The following is a 20,678-nucleotide window of genomic DNA, read 5'->3' on the forward strand; positions in this document are numbered from 1 at the left end:
TCAATGGGGGAGTAAGCTTGGGAAAGTTGCACACCCTAGTTAGAGGGAGCTCACTTTGGCCTTTGTCATTAAGAGGGCCAATGCCAAGAGGGGGAAAAGGAAGGCGACCCGAACCCCGATTACAGGGCGGTCACCCTTCCTTCACAAAAATCTTACTTCCTTGAAACCAGGGGAAGGAAGTCACAAACGTGAAAATGTCTGGAAATGAACAGGTCAGGGAGTCTCCCATTACCAAGGAATCCTCCATCCCTCAGCAACACCCTTCCCGACTTACCTCTCTACCCCACCAAGAACATTACAACTTTGGACCCCCTGCCCTCTTCCAAAACAGACATCCCTTACTTCTTACTCAGTCCGGTTAATAGGGTTAGTTGCACCCACGGGCAAGATCCAGCACCACAACACGTGTACCTACGCCACCAGATCACCAACAGCTGTCATGAAGGACAGCTCTTTCCATCGCTTCAAACGCAGTCTAAAAATATAACCTCACTCTACCAGCCAAGAGACCAAAGGCCTGGAACTGGGACACCACGTACGAAACTCTCCCAATCAAGAGACAGTAAACACTACAACAACCAGCAGTATGTTTTATTCTGCGCAGGAAAGAAAGGGTCAAAGCTGAGGTTGGTGGGGCAGTGTTAATTAGGCAGGGCAAGAGGAAATGAAGAAGGATTACATGGAAAGAAGGAGCTGAAAGGAGCCCCCGCTCCCCCACCTCACCTGTTCATTTCCAGACCTGGGAACATTTGGATGGTTTGGGGGACTTCTTGGCTTTTTTGGAAAAAGGGTCGAATTTCTCACGGCCTCCACCATCCCCTTACAGCCGGCCCTTCGCCACACCATGTTACATCGGAGCCCGGCTTGAATTCAAGAGGTCACAAATACGACTGGACTGCAAATTTCAAAAAAGCCAAGGAGAAATCATTTCTGGGGCAGTTTACTAGGACTAAGAGAAAAAGAGAGAGGCGCAACCCTTCTTAAAGGGTGCTCCCTCAGCCACAGGCACCTAAAAGCCCCACTGGTTTAAGAGGGAGAGGGAGAAGACCTTACAACCTGCTTACAGGGCGGGTCCTTTTGCCTGGCATGTCAAAGTGACCTGTGGCTAAAGCAGCATGGTAAAGCAGACCCAAACCCTCCTTACAGGGTGGTCCTTAAGCCAGGGGCATTACATTAGGCCAGAGGCTAAAGCGCTGAAAAGGAGAGAGCTCCATTCCCCTCAGTAGAGGGTGGTCTCTTTGCCCAGCAAGTGCCAGCGGCCCAAAAGAGGCTAGAAAGGGGAGACCTGACGCCTGCTTACAGGGAGAGGTCAACGGCACAGGGCATTTTAAAGGCTAGCTCCTAAAGAGCTGAAACCCCCAGAGAGCGCGCTACCCTTCCTAAAGGGAGGTCCCTCAGGCACAGGCACGGAAAGGCCCCACTGGTTTAAGAGGGAGAGGGAGAAGACCTTACACCCTGCTTACAGGGCGGTCCTTTTGCCTGGCATGTCAAAGTGACCTGTGGCTAAAGCAGCATGGCAAAGCAGAGCCAAACCCTGATTACAGGGTGGTCCTTAAGCATGGGCCAGAGCCTAGAGTGGAGAAAAGGAGAGACCTCCATTCCCTCAGGAGAGGGTGGTCTCTCTTTGCCCAGCAAGTGCCAGCGGCCCAAGACAGGCTAGAAAGGGGAGACCTGAACCCTTCTTACAGGGAGAGGTCAAAGGCACAGGGCATTTTAACGGCTAGCTCCTAAAGAGCGGAAACCCACAGAGAGACCGCTACCCTTTTTAAAGGGGGTCCTTCAGCCTTAGCTACCTTATGGACCCCTCAAGCCTTTATCCTTGGAAGGAATGGACCTTGATCCCTGTTTACAGGGAGGTCCTTTTACCTGGCACCTCAAGGGGGAGGACGCTTAAGTGGAAGTCACGAGTCCCCATTACGGGGAGGCCCGTGTGTGCAAGGTGTGTGTCCTTTTTCCGTGGCTTCTGCTTCCATTCTCTTTTCCTGCCGTTTCTTTGGTGCTTCTCTGTCTTCTTGTCCAATTTCTCTTTTGAGTTGCTAGAGAGAGAGCGAAAAGAGGAGAAGCAAGGTGAGGCGTGGGCTCCGTACACACGACTAACTACCACACCAGTTCAGGTCAAATGGACAAGGCCCCTCCTTGAAATTAGCCCAACTCCCAGTCCTGGGCACCAACCTGTGGCATGGAGCAGGAGACCTTGTAGCAGCAGCAGCAGCAGCAGAAGCCGGGGCCAGCTAGATGCAGAGTTCGCTCGCTTTCGACTTGGTTGTGCGTGTGAGTAGGGCACGGTGACAGGACAGCTAGATGGAGAAACGCCTAACGGTGCCAAGAGGCTGGTTTCTATAAGTAGCTTTCAAGTGGGGGAGTAAGCTTGGGAAAGTTGCACACCCTAGTTAGAGGGAGCTCACTTTGGCCTTTGTCATTAAGAGGGCCAATGCCAAGAGGGGGAAAAGGAAGGCGACCCGAACCCCGATTACAGGGTGGTCACCCTTCCTTCACAAAAATCTTACTTCCTTGAAACCAGGGGAAGGAAGTCACAAACGTGAAAATGTCTGGAAATGAACAGGTCAGGGAGTCTCGATTACCAAGGAATCCTCCATCCCTCAGCAACACCCTTCCCGACTTACCTCTCTACCCCACCAAGAACATTACAACTTTGGACCCCCTGCCCTCTTCCAAAACAGACATCCCTTACTTCTTACTCAGTCCGGTTAATAGGGTTAGTTGCACCCACGGGCAAGATCCAGCACCACAACACGTGTACCTACGCCACCAGATCACCAACAGCTGTCATGAAGGACAGCTCTTTCCATCGCTTCAAACGCAGTCTAAAAATATAACCTCACTCTACCAGCCAAGAGACCAAAGGCCTGGAACGGGACACCACGTACGAAACTCTCCCAATCAAGAGACAGTAAACACTACAACAACCAGCAGTATGTTTTATTCTGCGCAGGAAAGAAAGGGTCAAAGCTGAGGTTGGTGGGGCAGTGTTAATTGGGCAGGGCAAGAGGAAATGAGGAAGGATTACATGGAAAGAAGGAGCTGAAAGGAGCCCCCGCTCCCCCACCTCACCTGTTCATTTCCAGACCTGGGAACATTTGGATGGTTTGGGGGACTTCTTGGCTTTTTTGGAAAAAGGGTCGAATTTCTCACGGCCTCCACCATCCCCTTACAGCCGGCCCTTCGCCACACCATGTTACATCGGAGCCCGGCTTGAATTCAAGAGGTCACAAATACGACTGGACTGCAAATTTCAAAAAAGCCAAGGAGAAATCATTTCTGGGGCAGTTTACTAGGACTAAGAGAAAAAGAGAGAGGCGCAACCCTTCTTAAAGGGTGCTCCCTCAGCCACAGGCACCTAAAAGCCCCACTGGTTTAAGAGGGAGAGGGAGAAGACCTTACAACCTGCTTACAGGGCGGGTCCTTTTGCCTGGCATGTCAAAGTGACCTGTGGCTAAAGCAGCATGGTAAAGCAGACCCAAACCCTCCTTACAGGGTGGTCCTTAAGCCAGGGGCATTACATTAGGCCAGAGGCTAAAGCGCTGAAAAGGAGAGAGCTCCATTCCCCTCAGTAGAGGGTGGTCTCTTTGCCCAGCAAGTGCCAGCGGCCCAAAAGAGGCTAGAAAGGGGAGACCTGACGCCTGCTTACAGGGAGAGGTCAACGGCACAGGGCATTTTAAAGGCTAGCTCCTAAAGAGCTGAAACCCCCAGAGAGCGCGCTACCCTTCCTAAAGGGAGGTCCCTCAGGCACAGGCACGGAAAGGCCCCACTGGTTTAAGAGGGAGAGGGAGAAGACCTTACACCCTGCTTACAGGGCGGTCCTTTTGCCTGGCATGTCAAAGTGACCTGTGGCTAAAGCAGCATGGCAAAGCAGAGCCAAACCCTGATTACAGGGTGGTCCTTAAGCATGGGCCAGAGCCTAGAGTGGAGAAAAGGAGAGACCTCCATTCCCTCAGGAGAGGGTGGTCTCTCTTTGCCCAGCAAGTGCCAGCGGCCCAAGACAGGCTAGAAAGGGGAGACCTGAACCCTTCTTACAGGGAGAGGTCAAAGGCACAGGGCATTTTAACGGCTAGCTCCTAAAGAGCGGAAACCCACAGAGAGACCGCTACCCTTTTTAAAGGGGGTCCTTCAGCCTTAGCTACCTTATGGACCCCTCAAGCCTTTATCCTTGGAAGGAATGGACCTTGATCCCTGTTTACAGGGAGGTCCTTTTACCTGGCACCTCAACGGGGAGGACGCTTAAGTGGAAGTCACGAGTCCCCATTACGGGGAGGCCCGTGTGTGCAAGGTGTGTGTCCTTTTTCCGTGGCTTCTGCTTCCATTCTCTTTTCCTGCCGTTTCTTTGGTGCTTCTCTGTCTTCTTGTCCAATTTCTCTTTTGAGTTGCTAGAGAGAGAGCGAAAAGAGGAGAAGCAAGGTGAGGCGTGGGCTCCGTACACACGACTAACTACCACACCAGTTCAGGTCAAATGGACAAGGCCCCTCCTTGAAATTAGCCTAACTCCCCATCCTGGGCACCAACCTGTGGCATGGAGCAGGAGACCTTGTAGCAGCAGCAGCAGCAGCAGCAGCAGAAGCCGGGGCCAGCTAGATGCAGAGTTCGCTCGCTTTCGACTTGGTTGTGCGTGTGAGTAGGGCACGGTGACAGGACAGCTAGATGGAGAAACGCCTAACGGTGCCAAGAGGCTGGTTTCTATAAGTAGCTTTCAAATGGGGGAGTAAGCTTGGGAAAGTTGCACACCCTAGTTAGAGGGAGCTCACTTTGGCCTTTGTCATTAAGAGGGCCAATGCCAAGAGGGGGAAAAGGAAGGCGACCCGAACCCCGATTACAGGGCGGTCACCCTTCCTTCACAAAAATCCTACTTCCTTGAAACAAGGGGAAGGAAGTCACAAACGTGAAAATGTCTGGAAATGAACAGGTCAGGGAGTCTCCCATTACCAAGGAATCCTCCATCCCTCAGCAACACCCTTCCCGACTTACCTCTCTACCCCACCAAGAACATTACAACTTTGGACCCCCTGCCCTCTTCCAAAACAGACATCCCTTACTTCTTACTCAGTCCGGTTAATAGGGTTAGTTGCACCCACGGGCAAGATCCAGCACCACAACACGTGTACCTACGCCACCAGATCACCAACAGCTGTCATGAAGGACAGCTCTTTCCATCGCTTCAAACGCAGTCTAAAAATATAACCTCACTCTACCAGCCAAGAGACCAAAGGCCTGGAACTGGGACACCACGTACGAAACTCTCCCAATCAAGAGACAGTAAACACTACAACAACCAGCAGTATGTTTTATTCTGCGCAGGAAAGAAAGGGTCAAAGCTGAGGTTGGTGGGGCAGTGTTAATTGGGCAGGGCAAGAGGAAATGAAGAAGGATTACATGGAAAGAAGGAACTGAAAGGAGCCCCCGCTCCCCCACCTCACCTGTTCATTTCCAGACCTGGGAACATTTGGATGGTTTGGGGGACTTCTTGGCTTTTTTGGAAAAAGGGTCGAATTTCTCACGGCCTCCACCATCCCCTTACAGCCGGCCCTTCGCCACACCATGTTACATCGGAGCCCGGCTTGAATTCAAGAGGTCACAAATACGACTGGACTGCAAATTTCAAAAAAGCCAAGGAGAAATCATTTCTGGGGCAGTTTACTAGGACTAAGAGAAAAAGAGAGAGGCGCAACCCTTCTTAAAGGGTGCTCCCTCAGCCACAGGCACCTAAAAGCCCCACTGGTTTAAGAGGGAGAGGGAGAAGACCTTACAACCTGCTTACAGGGCGGGTCCTTTTGCCTGGCATGTCAAAGTGACCTGTGGCTAAAGCAGCATGGTAAAGCAGACCCAAACCCTCCTTACAGGGTGGTCCTTAAGCCAGGGGCATTACATTAGGCCAGAGGCTAAAGCGCTGAAAAGGAGAGAGCTCCATTCCCCTCAGTAGAGGGTGGACTCTTTGCCCAGCAAGTGCCAGCGGCCCAAAAGAGGCTAGAAAGGGGAGACCTGACGCCTGCTTACAGGGAGAGGTCAACGGCACAGGGCATTTTAAAGGCTAGCTCCTAAAGAGCTGAAACCCCCAGAGAGCGCGCTACCCTTCCTAAAGGGAGGTCCCTCAGGCACAGGCACGGAAAGGCCCCACTGGTTTAAGAGGGAGAGGGAGAAGACCTTACACCCTGCTTACAGGGCGGTCCTTTTGCCTGGCATGTCAAAGTGACCTGTGGCTAAAGCAGCATGGCAAAGCAGAGCCAAACCCTGATTACAGGGTGGTCCTTAAGCATGGGCCAGAGCCTAGAGTGGAGAAAAGGAGAGACCTCCATTCCCTCAGGAGAGGGTGGTCTCTCTTTGCCCAGCAAGTGCCAGCGGCCCAAGACAGGCTAGAAAGGGGAGACCTGAACCCTTCTTACAGGGAGAGGTCAAAGGCACAGGGCATTTTAACGGCTAGCTCCTAAAGAGCGGAAACCCACAGAGAGACCGCTACCCTTTTTAAAGGGGGTCCTTCAGCCTTAGCTACCTTATGGACCCCTCAAGCCTTTATCCTTGGAAGGAATGGACCTTGATCCCTGTTTACAGGGAGGTCCTTTTACCTGGCACCTCAACGGGGAGGACGCTTAAGTGGAAGTCACGAGTCCCCATTACGGGGAGGCCCGTGTGTGCAAGGTGTGTGTCCTTTTTCCGTGGCTTCTGCTTCCATTCTCTTTTCCTGCCGTTTCTTTGGTGCTTCTCTGTCTTCTTGTCCAATTTCTCTTTTGAGTTGCTAGAGAGAGAGCGAAAAGAGGAGAAGCAAGGTGAGGCGTGGGCTCCGTACACACGACTAACTACCACACCAGTTCAGGTCAAATGGACAAGGCCCCTCCTTGAAATTAGCCTAACTCCCCATCCTGGGCACCAACCTGTGGCATGGAGCAGGAGACCTTGTAGCAGCAGCAGCAGCAGCAGCAGCAGAAGCCGGGGCCAGCTAGATGCAGAGTTCGCTCGCTTTCGACTTGGTTGTGCGTGTGAGTAGGGCACGGTGACAGGACAGCTAGATGGAGAAACGCCTAACGGTGCCAAGAGGCTGGTTTCTATAAGTAGCTTTCAAGTGGGGGAGTAAGCTTGGGAAAGTTGCACACCCTAGTTAGAGGGAGCTCACTTTGGCCTTTGTCATTAAGAGGGCCAATGCCAAGAGGGGGAAAAGGAAGGCGACCCGAACCCCGATTACAGGGCGGTCACCCTTCCTTCACAAAAATCCTACTTCCTTGAAACAAGGGGAAGGAAGTCACAAACGTGAAAATGTCTGGAAATGAACAGGTCAGGGAGTCTCCCATTACCAAGGAATCCTCCATCCCTCAGCAACACCCTTCCCGACTTACCTCTCTACCCCACCAAGAACATTACAACTTTGGACCCCCTGCCCTCTTCCAAAACAGACATCCCTTACTTCTTACTCAGTCCGGTTAATAGGGTTAGTTGCACCCACGGGCAAGATCCAGCACCACAACACGTGTACCTACGCCACCAGATCACCAACAGCTGTCATGAAGGACAGCTCTTTCCATCGCTTCAAACGCAGTCTAAAAATATAACCTCACTCTACCAGCCAAGAGACCAAAGGCCTGGAACTGGGACACCACCTACGAAACTCTCCCAATCAAGAGACAGTAAACACTACAACAACCAGCAGTATGTTTTATTCTGCGCAGGAAAGAAAGGGTCAAAGCTGAGGTTGGTGGGGCAGTGTTAATTGGGCAGGGCAAGAGGAAATGAGGAAGGATTACATGGAAAGAAGGAGCTGAAAGGAGCCCCCGCTCCCCCACCTCACCTGTTCATTTCCAGACCTGGGAACATTTGGATGGTTTGGGGGACTTCTTGGCTTTTTTGGAAAAAGGGTCGAATTTCTCACGGCCTCCACCATCCCCTTACAGCCGGCCCTTCGCCACACCATGTTACATCGGAGCCCGGCTTGAATTCAAGAGGTCACAAATACGACTGGACTGCAAATTTCAAAAAAGCCAAGGAGAAATCATTTCTGGGGCAGTTTACTAGGACTAAGAGAAAAAGAGAGAGGCGCAACCCTTCTTAAAGGGTGCTCCCTCAGCCACAGGCACCTAAAAGCCCCACTGGTTTAAGAGGGAGAGGGAGAAGACCTTACAACCTGCTTACAGGGCGGGTCCTTTTGCCTGGCATGTCAAAGTGACCTGTGGCTAAAGCAGCATGGTAAAGCAGACCCAAACCCTCCTTACAGGGTGGTCCTTAAGCCAGGGGCATTACATTAGGCCAGAGGCTAAAGCGCTGAAAAGGAGAGAGCTCCATTCCCCTCAGTAGAGGGTGGACTCTTTGCCCAGCAAGTGCCAGCGGCCCAAAAGAGGCTAGAAAGGGGAGACCTGACGCCTGCTTACAGGGAGAGGTCAACGGCACAGGGCATTTTAAAGGCTAGCTCCTAAAGAGCTGAAACCCCCAGAGAGCGCGCTACCCTTCCTAAAGGGAGGTCCCTCAGGCACAGGCACGGAAAGGCCCCACTGGTTTAAGAGGGAGAGGGAGAAGACCTTACACCCTGCTTACAGGGCGGTCCTTTTGCCTGGCATGTCAAAGTGACCTGTGGCTAAAGCAGCATGGCAAAGCAGAGCCAAACCCTGATTACAGGGTGGTCCTTAAGCATGGGCCAGAGCCTAGAGTGGAGAAAAGGAGAGACCTCCATTCCCTCAGGAGAGGGTGGTCTCTCTTTGCCCAGCAAGTGCCAGCGGCCCAAGACAGGCTAGAAAGGGGAGACCTGAACCCTTCTTACAGGGAGAGGTCAAAGGCACAGGGCATTTTAACGGCTAGCTCCTAAAGAGCGGAAACCCACAGAGAGACCGCTACCCTTTTTAAAGGGGGTCCTTCAGCCTTAGCTACCTTATGGACCCCTCAAGCCTTTATCCTTGGAAGGAATGGACCTTGATCCCTGTTTACAGGGAGGTCCTTTTACCTGGCACCTCAACGGGGAGGACGCTTAAGTGGAAGTCACGAGTCCCCATTACGGGGAGGCCCGTGTGTGCAAGGTGTGTGTCCTTTTTCCGTGGCTTCTGCTTCCATTCTCTTTTCCTGCCGTTTCTTTGGTGCTTCTCTGTCTTCTTGTCCAATTTCTCTTTTGAGTTGCTAGAGAGAGAGCGAAAAGAGGAGAAGCAAGGTGAGGCGTGGGCTCCGTACACACGACTAACTACCACACCAGTTCAGGTCAAATGGACAAGGCCCCTCCTTGAAATTAGCCTAACTCCCCGTCCTGGGCACCAACCTGTGGCATGGAGCAGGAGATCTTGTAGCAGCAGCAGCAGCAGCAGCAGAAGCCGGGGCCAGCTAGATGCAGAGTTCGCTCGCTTTCGACTTGGTTGTGCGTGTGAGTAGGGCACGGTGACAGGACAGCTAGAAGGAGAAACGCCTAACGGTGCCAAGAGGCTGGTTTCTATAAGTAGCTTTCAAATGGGGGAGTAAGCTTGGGAAAGTTGCACACCCTAGTTAGAGGGAGCTCACTTTGGCCTTTGTCATTAAGAGGGCCAATGCCAAGAGGGGGAAAAGGAAGGCGACCCGAACCCCGATTACAGGGCGGTCACCCTTCCTTCACAAAAATCCTACTTCCTTGAAACAAGGGGAAGGAAGTCACAAACGTGAAAATGTCTGGAAATGAACAGGTCAGGGAGTCTCCCATTACCAAGGAATCCTCCATCCCTCAGCAACACCCTTCCCGACTTACCTCTCTACCCCACCAAGAACATTACAACTTTGGACCCCCTGCCCTCTTCCAAAACAGACATCCCTTACTTCTTACTCAGTCCGGTTAATAGGGTTAGTTGCACCCACGGGCAAGATCCAGCACCACAACACGTGTACCTACGCCACCAGATCACCAACAGCTGTCATGAAGGACAGCTCTTTCCATCGCTTCAAACGCAGTCTAAAAATATAACCTCACTCTACCAGCCAAGAGACCAAAGGCCTGGAACTGGGACACCACCTACGAAACTCTCCCAATCAAGAGACAGTAAACACTACAACAACCAGCAGTATGTTTTATTCTGCGCAGGAAAGAAAGGGTCAAAGCTGAGGTTGGTGGGGCAGTGTTAATTAGGCAGGGCAAGAGGAAATGAAGAAGGATTACATGGAAAGAAGGAGCTGAATGGAGGCCCCCGCTCCCCCACCTCACCTGTTCATTTCCAGACCTGGGAACATTTGGATGGTTTGGGGGACTTCTTGGCTTTTTTGGAAAAAGGGTCGAATTTCTCACGGCCTCCACCATCCCCTTACAGCCGGCCCTTCGCCACACCATGTTACATCGGAGCCCGGCTTGAATTCAAGAGGTCACAAATACGACTGGACTGCAAATTTCAAAAAAGCCAAGGAGAAATCATTTCTGGGGCAGTTTACTAGGACTAAGAGAAAAAGAGAGAGGCGCAACCCTTCTTAAAGGGTGCTCCCTCAGCCACAGGCACCTAAAAGCCCCACTGGTTTAAGAGGGAGAGGGAGAAGACCTTACAACCTGCTTACAGGGCGGGTCCTTTTGCCTGGCATGTCAAAGTGACCTGTGGCTAAAGCAGCATGGTAAAGCAGACCCAAACCCTCCTTACAGGGTGGTCCTTAAGCCAGGGGCATTACATTAGGCCAGAGGCTAAAGCGCTGAAAAGGAGAGAGCTCCATTCCCCTCAGTAGAGGGTGGACTGTTTGCCCAGCAAGTGCCAGCGGCCCAAAAGAGGCTAGAAAGGGGAGACCTGACGCCTGCTTACAGGGAGAGGTCAACGGCACAGGGCATTTTAAAGGCTAGCTCCTAAAGAGCTGAAACCCCCAGAGAGCGCGCTACCCTTCCTAAAGGGAGGTCCCTCAGGCACAGGCACGGAAAGGCCCCACTGGTTTAAGAGGGAGAGGGAGAAGACCTTACACCCTGCTTACAGGGCGGTCCTTTTGCCTGGCATGTCAAAGTGACCTGTGGCTAAAGCAGCATGGCAAAGCAGAGCCAAACCCTGATTACAGGGTGGTCCTTAAGCATGGGCCAGAGCCTAGAGTGGAGAAAAGGAGAGACCTCCATTCCCTCAGGAGAGGGTGGTCTCTCTTTGCCCAGCAAGTGCCAGCGGCCCAAGACAGGCTAGAAAGGGGAGACCTGAACCCTTCTTACAGGGAGAGGTCAAAGGCACAGGGCATTTTAACGGCTAGCTCCTAAAGAGCGGAAACCCACAGAGAGACCGCTACCCTTTTTAAAGGGGGTCCTTCAGCCTTAGCTACCTTATGGACCCCTCAAGCCTTTATCCTTGGAAGGAATGGACCTTGATCCCTGTTTACAGGGAGGTCCTTTTACCTGGCACCTCAACGGGGAGGACGCTTAAGTGGAAGTCACGAGTCCCCATTACGGGGAGGCCCGTGTGTGCAAGGTGTGTGTCCTTTTTCCGTGGCTTCTGCTTCCATTCTCTTTTCCTGCCGTTTCTTTGGTGCTTCTCTGTCTTCTTGTCCAATTTCTCTTTTGAGTTGCTAGAGAGAGAGCGAAAAGAGGAGAAGCAAGGTGAGGCGTGGGCTCCGTACACACGACTAACTACCACACCAGTTCAGGTCAAATGGACAAGGCCCCTCCTTGAAATTAGCCTAACTCCCCGTCCTGGGCACCAACCTGTGGCATGGAGCAGGAGATCTTGTAGCAGCAGCAGCAGCAGCAGCAGAAGCCGGGGCCAGCTAGATGCAGAGTTCGCTCGCTTTCGACTTGGTTGTGCGTGTGAGTAGGGCACGGTGACAGGACAGCTAGAAGGAGAAACGCCTAACGGTGCCAAGAGGCTGGTTTCTATAAGTAGCTTTCAAATGGGGGAGTAAGCTTGGGAAAGTTGCACACCCTAGTTAGAGGGAGCTCACATTGGCCTTTGTCATTAAGAGGGCCAATGCCAAGAGGGGGAAAAGGAAGGCGACCCGAACCCCGATTACAGGGCGGTCACCCTTCCTTCACAAAAATCCTACTTCCTTGAAACAAGGGGAAGGAAGTCACAAACGTGAAAATGTCTGGAAATGAACAGGTCAGGGAGTCTCCCATTACCAAGGAATCCTCCATCCCTCAGCAACACCCTTCCCGACTTACCTCTCTACCCCACCAAGAACATTACAACTTTGGACCCCCTGCCCTCTTCCAAAACAGACATCCCTTACTTCTTACTCAGTCCGGTTAATAGGGTTAGTTGCACCCACGGGCAAGATCCAGCACCACAACACGTGTACCTACGCCACCAGATCACCAACAGCTGTCATGAAGGACAGCTCTTTCCATCGCTTCAAACGCAGTCTAAAAATATAACCTCACTCTACCAGCCAAGAGACCAAAGGCCTGGAACTGGGACACCACCTACGAAACTCTCCCAATCAAGAGACAGTAAACACTACAACAACCAGCAGTATGTTTTATTCTGCGCAGGAAAGAAAGGGTCAAAGCTGAGGTTGGTGGGGCAGTGTTAATTAGGCAGGGCAAGAGGAAATGAAGAAGGATTACATGGAAAGAAGGAGCTGAATGGAGGCCCCGCTCCCCCACCTCACCTGTTCATTTCCAGACCTGGGAACATTTGGATGGTTTGGGGGACTTCTTGGCTTTTTTGGAAAAAGGGTCGAATTTCTCACGGCCTCCACCATCCCCTTACAGCCGGCCCTTCGCCACACCATGTTACATCGGAGCCCGGCTTGAATTCAAGAGGTCACAAATACGACTGGACTGCAAATTTCAAAAAAGCCAAGGAGAAATCATTTCTGGGGCAGTTTACTAGGACTAAGAGAAAAAGAGAGAGGCGCAACCCTTCTTAAAGGGTGCTCCCTCAGCCACAGGCACCTAAAAGCCCCACTGGTTTAAGAGGGAGAGGGAGAAGACCTTACAACCTGCTTACAGGGCGGGTCCTTTTGCCTGGCATGTCAAAGTGACCTGTGGCTAAAGCAGCATGGTAAAGCAGACCCAAACCCTCCTTACAGGGTGGTCCTTAAGCCATGGGCATTACATTAGGCCAGAGGCTAAAGCGCTGAAAAGGAGAGAGCTCCATTCCCCTCAGTAGAGGGTGGTCTCTTTGCTCAGCAAGTGCCAGCGGCCCAAAAGAGGCTAGAAAGGGGAGACCTGACGCCTGCTTACAGGGAGAGGTCAACGGCACAGGGCATTTTAAAGGCTAGCTCCTAAAGAGCTGAAACCCCCAGAGAGCGCGCTACCCTTCCTAAAGGGAGGTCCCTCAGGCACAGGCACGGAAAGGCCCCACTGGTTTAAGAGGGAGAGGGAGAAGACCTTACACCCTGCTTACAGGGCGGTCCTTTTGCCTGGCAATGTCAAAGTGACCTGTGGCTAAAGCAGCATGTCAAAGCAGAGCCAAACCCTGATTACAGGGTGGTCCTTAAGCATGGGCCAGAGCCTAGAGTGGATAAAAGGAGAGACCTCCATTCCCTCAGGAGAGGGTGGTCTCTCTTTGCCCAGCAAGTGCCAGCGGCCCAAGACAGGCTAGAAAGGGGAGACCTGAACCCTTCTTACAGGGAGAGGTCAAAGGCACAGGGCATTTTAACGGCTAGCTCCTAAAGAGCGGAAACCCACAGAGAGACCGCTACCCTTTTTAAAGGGGGTCCTTCAGCCTTAGCTACCTTATGGACCCCTCAAGCCTTTATCCTTGGAAGGAATGGACCTTGATCCCTGTTTACAGGGAGGTCCTTTTACCTGGCACCTCAACGGGGAGGACGCTTAAGTGGAAGTCACGAGTCCCCATTACGGGGAGGCCCGTGTGTGCAAGGTGTGTGTCCTTTTTCCGTGGCTTCTGCTTCCATTCTCTTTTCCTGCCGTTTCTTTGGTGCTTCTCTGTCTTCTTGTCCAATTTCTCTTTTGAGTTGCTAGAGAGAGAGCGAAAAGAGGAGAAGCAAGGTGAGGCGTGGGCTCCGTACACACGACTAACTACCACACCAGTTCAGGTCAAATGGACAAGGCCCCTCCTTGAAATTAGCCTAACTCCCCGTCCTGGGCACCAACCTGTGGCATGGAGCAGGAGATCTTGTAGCAGCAGCAGCAGCAGCAGCAGCAGCAGAAGCCGGGGCCAGCTAGATGCAGAGTTCGCTCGCTTTCGACTTGGTTGTGCGTGTGAGTAGGGCACGGTGACAGGACAGCTAGAAGGAGAAACGCCTAACGGTGCCAAGAGGCTGGTTTCTATAAGTAGCTTTCAAATGGGGGAGTAAGCTTGGGAAAGTTGCACACCCTAGTTAGAGGGAGCTCACTTTGGCCTTTGTCATTAAGAGGGCCAATGCCAAGAGGGGGAAAAGGAAGGCGACCCGAACCCCGATTACAGGGCGGTCACCCTTCCTTCACAAAAATCCTACTTCCTTGAAACAAGGGGAAGGAAGTCACAAACGTGAAAATGTCTGGAAATGAACAGGTCAGGGAGTCTCCCATTACCAAGGAATCCTCCATCCCTCAGCAACACCCTTCCCGACTTACCTCTCTACCCCACCAAGAACATTACAACTTTGGACCCCCTGCCCTCTTCCAAAACAGATATCCCTTACTTCTTACTCAGTCCGGTTAATAGGGTTAGTTGCACCCACGGGCAAGATCCAGCACCACAACACGTGTACCTACGCCACCAGATCACCAACAGCTGTCATGAAGGACAGCTCTTTCCATCGCTTCAAACGCAGTCTAAAAATATAACCTCACTCTACCAGCCAAGAGACCAAAGGCCTGGAACTGGGACACCACGTACGAAACTCTCCCAATCAAGAGACAGTAAACACTACAACAACCAGCAGTATGTTTTATTCTGCGCAGGAAAGAAAGGGTCAAAGCTGAGGTTGGTGGGGCAGTGTTAATTAGGCAGGGCAAGAGGAAATGAAGAAGGATTACATGGAAAGAAGGAGCTGAATGGAGGCCCCGCTCCCCCACCTCACCTGTTCATTTCCAGACCTGGGAACATTTGGATGGTTTGGGGGACTTCTTGGCTTTTTTGGAAAAAGGGTCGAATTTCTCACGGCCTCCACCATCCCCTTACAGCCGGCCCTTCGCCACACCATGTTACATCGGAGCCCGGCTTGAATTCAAGAGGTCACAAATACGACTGGACTGCAAATTTCAAAAAAGCCAAGGAGAAATCATTTCTGGGGCAGTTTACTAGGACTAAGAGAAAAAGAGAGAGGCGCAACCTTTCTTAAAGGGTGCTCCCTCAGCCACAGGCACCTAAAAGCCCCACTGGTTTAAGAGGGAGAGGGAGAAGACCTTACAACCTGCTTACAGGGCGGGTCCTTTTGCCTGGCATGTCAAAGTGACCTGTGGCTAAAGCAGCATGGTAAAGCAGACCCAAACCCTCCTTACAGGGTGGTCCTTAAGCCAGGGGCATTACATTAGGCCAGAGGCTAAAGCGCTGAAAAGGAGAGAGCTCCATTCCCCTCAGTAGAGGGTGGTCTCTTTGCCCAGCAAGTGCCAGCGGCCCAAAAGAGGCTAGAAAGGGGAGACCTGACGCCTGCTTACAGGGAGAGGTCAACGGCACAGGGCATTTTAAAGGCTAGCTCCTAAAGAGCTGAAACCCCCAGAGAGCGCGCTACCCTTCCTAAAGGGAGGTCCCTCAGGCACAGGCACGGAAAGGCCCCACTGGTTTAAGAGGGAGAGGGAGAAGACCTTACACCCTGCTTACAGGGCGGTCCTTTTGCCTGGCATGTCAAAGTGACCTGTGGCTAAAGCAGCATGGCAAAGCAGAGCCAAACCCTGATTACAGGGTGGTCCTTAAGCATGGGCCAGAGCCTAGAGTGGAGAAAAGGAGAGACCTCCATTCCCTCAGGAGAGGGTGGTCTCTCTTTGCCCAGCAAGTGCCAGCGGCCCAAGACAGGCTAGAAAGGGGAGACCTGAACCCTTCTTACAGGGAGAGGTCAAAGGCACAGGGCATTTTAACGGCTAGCTCCTAAAGAGCGGAAACCCACAGAGAGACCGCTACCCTTTTTAAAGGGGGTCCTTCAGCCTTAGCTACCTTATGGACCCCTCAAGCCTTTATCCTTGGAAGGAATGGACCTTGATCCCTGTTTACAGGGAGGTCCTTTTACCTGGCACCTCAACGGGGAGGACGCTTAAGTGGAAGTCACGAGTCCCCATTACGGGGAGGCCCGTGTGTGCAAGGTGTGTGTCCTTTTTCCGTGGCTTCTGCTTCCATTCTCTTTTCCTGCCGTTTCTTTGGTGCTTCTCTGTCTTCTTGTCCAATTTCTCTTTTGAGTTGCTAGAGAGAGAGCGAAAAGAGGAGAAGCAAGGTGAGGCGTGGGCTCCGTACACACGACTAACTACCACACCAGTTCAGGTCAAATGGACAAGGCCCCTCCTTGAAATTAGCCTAACTCCCCGTCCTGGGCACCAACCTGTGGCATGGAGCAGGAGATCTTGTAGCAGCAGCAGCAGCAGAAGCCGGGGCCAGCTAGATGCAGAGTTCGCTCGCTTTCGACTTGGTTGTGCGTGTGAGTAGGGCACGGTGACAGGACAGCTAGAAGGAGAAACGCCTAACGGTGCCAAGAGGCTGGTTTCTATAAGTAGCTTTCAAATGGGGGAGTAAGCTTGGGAAAGTTGCACACCCTAGTTAGAGGGAGCTCACTTTGGCCTTTGTCATTAAGAGGGCCAATGCCAAGAGGGGGAAAAGGAAGGCGACCCGAACCCCGATTACAGGGCGGTCACCCTTCCTTCACAAAAATCCTACTTCCTTGAAACAAGGGGAAGGAAGTCACAAACGTGAAAATGTCTGGAAATGAACAGGTCAGGGAGTCTCCCATTACCAAGGAATCCTCCATCCCTCAGCAACACCCTTCCCGACTTACCTCTCTACCCCACCAAGAACATTACAACTTTGGACCCCCTGCCCTCTTCCAAAACAGATATCCCTTACTTCTTACTCAGTCCGGTTAATAGGGTTAGTTGCACCCACAGGCAAGATCCAGCACCACAACACGTGTACCTACGCCACCAGATCACCAACAGCTGTCATGAAGGACAGCTCTTTCCATCGCTTCAAACGCAGTCTAAAAATATAACCTCACTCTACCAGCCAAGAGACCAAAGGCCTGGAACTGGGACACCACCTACGAAACTCTCCCAATCAAGAGACAGTAAACACTACAACAACCAGCAGTATGTTTTATTCTGCGCAGGAAAGAAAGGGTCAAAGCTGAGGTTGGTGGGGCAGTGTTAATTGGGCAGGGCAAGAGGAAATGAGGAAGGATTACATGGAAAGAAGGAGCTGAAAGGAGCCCCCGCTCCCCCACCTCACCTGTTCATTTCCAGACCTGGGAACATTTGGATGGTTTGGGGGACTTCTTGGCTTTTTTGGAAAAAGGGTCGAATTTCTCACGGCCTCCACCATCCCCTTACAGCCGGCCCTTCGCCACACCATGTTACATCGGAGCCCGGCTTGAATTCAAGAGGTCACAAATACGACTGGACTGCAAATTTCAAAAAAGCCAAGGAGAAATCATTTCTGGGGCAGTTTACTAGGACTAAGAGAAAAAGAGAGAGGCGCAACCCTTCTTAAAGGGTGCTCCCTCAGCCACAGGCACCTAAAAGCCCCACTGGTTTAAGAGGGAGAGGGAGAAGACCTTACAACCTGCTTACAGGGCGGGTCCTTTTGCCTGGCATGTCAAAGTGACCTGTGGCTAAAGCAGCATGGTAAAGCAGACCCAAACCCTCCTTACAGGGTGGTCCTTAAGCCAGGGGCATTACATTAGGCAAGAGGCTAAAGCGCTGAAAAGGAGAGAGCTCCATTCCCCTCAGTAGAGGGTGGTCTCTTTGCCCAGCAAGTGCCAGCGGCCCAAAAGAGGCTAGAAAGGGGAGACCTGACGCCTGCTTACAGGGAGAGGTCAACGGCACAGGGCATTTTAAAGGCTAGCTCCTAAAGAGCGGAAACCCACAGAGAGCACGCTACCCTTTTTAAAGGGGGTCCTTCAGCCTTAGCTACCTTATGGACCCCTCAAGCCTTTATCCTTAGAAGGGATGGACCTTGATCCCTGTTTACAGGGAGGTCCTTTTACCTGGCACCTCAACGGGGAGGACGCTTAAGTGGAAGTCACGAGTCCCCATTACGGGGAGGCCCGTGTGTGCAAGGTGTGTGTCCTTTTTCCGTGGCTTCTGCTTCCATTCTCTTTTCCTGCCGTTTCTTTGGTGCTTCTCTGTCTTTTTGTCCATTTTTGATTTTGAGTTGCTAGAGAGAGAGCGAAAAGAGGAGAAGCAAGGTGAGGCGTGGGCTCCGTACACATGACTAACTACCACATCAGTTCAGATCAAATGGACAAGGCCCCTCCTTGAAATTAGCCTAACTCCCTGTCCTGGGCACCAATCTGTGGCATGGAGCAGGCGACCTTGTAGCAGCAGCAGCAGCAGCAGAAGCTGGGGCCAGCTAGATGCAGAGTTCGCTCGCTTTCGACTTGGTTGTGCGTGTGAGTAGGGCACGGTGACAGGACAGCTAGAAGGAGAAACGCCTAACGGTGCCAAGAGGCTGGTTTCTATAAGTAGCTTTCAAATGGGGGAGTAAGCTTGGGAAAGTTGCACACCCTAGTTAGAGGGAGCTCACTTTGGACTTTGTCATTAAGAGGGCGAATACAAAGAGGGGGGAATAGGAAGGCGACCCGAACCCCGATTACAGGGTGGTCACCCTTCCTTCACAAAAATCCTTTATTCATTAAAGAAGGGGAAAGACGTGACGAACATGAAAATTTCTGGAAATGTTTAAGTAATGTAGGAATCCTGCTGATTCTCCCATTAGCAATATAACCTCCTGACTCCACCAATATGCTTCCACTATAAGTCTAGATGTTAATACCATAACATTTACCTTTACCTTCTTTACAGGTATGATCATTCTTCTTCTAAAGCTTTGTTTTCCATTCCCTTTTACTTTACTTGATTTGGTTCTTTTATCATCTTGTGCATTTTTGTTGTTCTACAGATTGAGAGAGAGAGAGGCAAGGAGATGTAAAAACTTTAGGTTTGGGTTCAGTAGAGAACATAATCCCAATGTAAATTCAGTCATCCTAAGCTCCATTGTGTTTTCCGCCCAGCAGCTCCAGCCCAGTGAGCTCAAGCTGCCTCAGGCTTTTCCTGCCCAATGCCTCCTGCCCAGTCAGTTTGATCTGCCTCAGGGTTTTTCCTGCCCAGCGCCTCCAGCCCAGCCAGGGTAAGCCATCTCAGGGCTTTTCTGCCCAGCGCCTCCTGCCCAGTGAGCATGAGCCACCTGAGGGCTGTTCCTCCCAGTGCCTTCTGCCCAGCCAGTGCAAGTCGCTTCACAGCTTTTCCCGCCCAGCACCTCCCGCCAAGTCAGTGTGAGCCACCTGAGGGCTTTTCCTACCCAGTGCCTCCTGCCCAATCAGTATGAGCCGCCTCAGGGCTTTTCCTGCCCAGTGCCTCCTGCCCCATCTGCGCAATCCACCTCAGGGCTTTTCCTGCCCTGCATGTCCTGCCCAGTCAGCGCGAGCCACCTGAGCACTTTTCCCACCTAGTGCCTCTTGCCCAGTCAGTACGAGATGCCTAAGAGCTTCTCCCACCCAGAGCCTCCTGCCCCGCCAGTGCAAGTCCTCTCAGAGCTTTTTGCGCCCAGGGTCTCCTGCCCAGCCACTGCGAGTCGCCTCAGGGCTTTTCTGGCCCAGCACCTCCTGCTAAGTCAGTGCGAGCCACCTGAGGGCTTTTCCCAACGAGTGCCTCCTGCCCAATCAGTATGAGCCACTTGAGGGATTTTCCTGCTTGGTGCCTCCTCCCAGTCAGCGCAATCCAACTCAGGACTTTGCCTGATCTGCACGTCCTGCCCAGTCAGCGTGAGCCACCTGAGCGCTTTTCCCACCTAGAGCCTCCTGCCCAGTCAGTACGAGCGGCCTCAGGGCTTTTCCTGCCCAGTGCCTCCTGCCCAGCCAGTATATGAGTCGTCTCAGAGCTTTACCCACCCAGAGCCTCATGTCCAGCCACTGTGAGTCGCCTCAGGGCTTTTCACACCCAGCAATTCCTGCCCCATCAGCGCGAGGTGCCTGAGGCTTTTCCCGCCCTGCACCTCCTGCCCAGTCAGCATGAGCCACCTGAGCACTTTTCCCTCCCAGTGTCTCCTGCCCAGTCAGCACAAGCCATCTCAGGGTTTTCCCCACCCAGTGCTCCCTGCCCAGTCAACACGAGGTGCTTGAGGCTTTTCCCACCCAGCACCTTGTGCCCAGTCAGCGTGAGCCACCCGAGGGCTTTTCTCACCCTGTACCTCCTGCCCAGTCAGCGCAAAGTGGCTGAGGCGTCTCGCACCCAGGGCCTCCTCCCCAGTCAGCACAAGCTGCCTCATGGCTTTTCCTGCCCAGTCAGCTTGAGCTACCTGAGTGCTTTCCCGCCCAGTGCCTCCTGCCTAGCCAGTGCGTGTCACCTCAGAGCTTTTCCCGCCCACGGACTCCTGACCAACCACTGCGAGTTGCCTCAGGGCTTTTTCTGCCCAGTACCACCTGCCCAGTGAGCATGAGGTGCCTGAGGCTTTTTCCGCTCTGCACCTCCTGCCAAGTCAGCACGAGCCACCTGAGCGCTTCTCCCGCCTAGTACCTCCTGCCCAGTCAGTTCAAGGCGCCTCAGGGTTTTCCCCAACCAGTGCCCCCTGCCCAGTCAACACGAGGTGCCTGAGGTTTTTCCCGCCCAGTGCCTCCTGCTCAGCCAGTATGAGTTGCCTCAGAGCTTTACCCGCCCAGGGCCTCATGCCCAGCCACTGAGAGTGGCCTCATGGCATTTTCCACCC

At 52.6% G+C, this 20,678-nt stretch overlaps 1 long non-coding RNA gene across 7 annotated transcripts; it reads right to left on the reverse strand.

Annotated features, from left to right (window-relative positions):
• Positions 1–1,887: 1,887 nt before the first annotated feature.
• Positions 1,888–18,091, reverse strand: LOC115650961. Of its 7 annotated transcripts, none has more exons than XR_004000276.1 (7): positions 16,000–16,791; positions 13,640–13,809; positions 11,285–11,454; positions 6,879–9,099; positions 4,522–6,742; positions 4,216–4,385; positions 1,888–2,036 (listed from the first exon to the last, which is right to left on the reverse strand). It is a non-coding gene; the product is annotated as an uncharacterized LOC115650961 (long non-coding RNA). The 7 variants fall into 7 exon arrangements; XR_004000275.1 differs by lacking the exon at positions 1,888–2,036 and adding an exon at positions 17,962–18,091 and having other exon boundaries at positions 2,885–4,385; positions 16,000–16,169; XR_004000272.1 differs by lacking the exon at positions 1,888–2,036 and having other exon boundaries at positions 2,885–4,385; positions 16,000–16,169; positions 16,306–16,791.
• Positions 18,092–20,678: the final 2,587 nt, after the last annotated feature.

Source organism: Gopherus evgoodei, chromosome 4, assembly GCF_007399415.2.
Source record: "Gopherus evgoodei ecotype Sinaloan lineage chromosome 4, rGopEvg1_v1.p, whole genome shotgun sequence".
Classification (NCBI taxonomy): Eukaryota; Metazoa; Chordata; order Testudines; family Testudinidae; genus Gopherus; species Gopherus evgoodei.